Raw genomic sequence first — 1,945 nt, 5'->3', positions numbered from 1 at the left:
TGCAGTGGGTACACGCACAGGGCTGCAGCAATGACCAAGGACAATGTTTGGTGCACCAGCAGTGCAGTGGGTACACACAGAAGGCTGCAACAAGGGTCCAGGACAACATTAGGTGCACCAGCAATGCAGTGGGTGCATGCACAGGGATTCTGTATGGACCAAGGACAGCGTTTGGTGCACCAGTGCTGCAGTGGGTGCACTCAGAGCTGCAGCAAAGCCCCCGAGCTGCAGCGGGACCGATGCAGAACGCAGTAATTCCCCCCAGGGCCCTTCCCAGCCCATCCTTGGCTGCAGCCCCGCAGGTGCTCGGTGCATCACAGCCCACACGGGGTTCGTTTAAATCGTCCCCAGCGGCTGATATTGGCGGGGGGGTCATGCTGAGGCAGCCTGCGGCCTTTGCTTTGAAAAGGCCAGTTCTGACTTTTCACTAATGGGCTTTGAAAGTCCGTAATAAAACATGGGCGGCTGCGACGCGGCTATCGCCACTGGGATGGGAGCGGGGAGACACTGGGGTCAGACTGGGGGATGGACTAGGGCTGGAATGGGGCGTACTGGGATGAGACTGGGGATATGCTGGGATTAGAGTGGAGGACATACTGTGATCAAACTGGGATTCCACTGGCATACTGGGATGTACTGGGGGTATACTGAGATGAGATGGAGGAAACACAGGAGTCAGACAGGGGAACAGACGGGGATTGGATTGGGGTATACTGGGATGAGACTGGGGAAAAACTGGGATCAAAGTGGAGGACGTGATATGACCAAACAGGGGGGCATACTGGGATTGTGCTGGGGGTATACTGGATTTTGATGGGGGACATACTAGGATTGGACTGGGGGTTTACTGGGATGAGATGGAGGAAACACTGGGATCAGACTGTAGGTATACTGGGATGAGACTGGGAGTGTATTGGGAGCAGAGTGGGGCTGCACTGGGATGAAACAAAAGGATGCTAATAGGTTCAGACTGGGGAAAATGCTGGAATTGTGCTGGGGGTATACTGGGATGAGACTGGGGAAACACTGGGATCAAACTGGGGGACATATAGGACATACTGGGATTAGACTGGAATATACTGGGTTGAGACTGGAGAAACACTGGGTTCAAAGTGGGGGACATACTGCAGTTAAACTGGGGGGTATACTGGTATTGTGGTGGGGGTATACTGGGATGAGATGGGGGAAACTCTGAGGTCAGACTGGAGCATATACTGGAATTGGACAGGGTATACTGGGATGAGACTGGGGAAACACTGGGATTAAAGTGGGGGACATACTGCAATCAAACTGGGGGCATACTGGGATTACACTGGGGGTATACTGGGATGAGAAGGGATAAAACTGGAGCACATATAGGACATATTGGGATTAGACTGGTGTATACTGGGTTGAGACTGGGGAGACACTGGGATCAAAGTGAGGGATGTACTGCGATCATGCTGGGGGACATACTGGGATTGTGCTGGGGTGTACTGGGATGTGATGGGAGACATACTGGGATGAGATGGAGGATATATTGGGATGCGATGGGGAAAACTCTGGGATCAGACTGGGAGACACTGAAATCAGACTGGAGGGCACACACTGTGATCAGACTGGGGCTGCGCTGGGATCAGCTAGAGGCTTACTGGGATGAGACTGGGATACACTGTAATCAGGCTAGGAGACATACTGGGGTTGTACTGGGGTACACTGGTGTCAGATCGGGGCTGCATTAGGACCAGCCTGTGGGATCTGACTGGGGTGCAGTGGTGGACAATGGGATCATACTGGGGACATACTGGGATCAGAAAGGGGTTGTACTGGGGAGGATGGGGCTGTACTGGGACCACACTGGGGGCTGTACTGGTATCTGGAGGATGGGGCATACTGGGATCAGAAGTGGGCTGTACTGGGGAGGATGGGGCTGCACTATGACCACACTGCAGACTGTACTGGGATC

Source organism: Numida meleagris, unplaced genomic scaffold, assembly GCF_002078875.1.
Source record: "Numida meleagris isolate 19003 breed g44 Domestic line unplaced genomic scaffold, NumMel1.0 unplaced_Scaffold272, whole genome shotgun sequence".
Lineage (NCBI taxonomy): Eukaryota > Metazoa > Chordata > Aves > Galliformes > Numididae > Numida > Numida meleagris.
The sequence above is the reverse complement of the archived record's forward strand: the minus strand, read 5'-3'. Positions refer to the sequence as shown.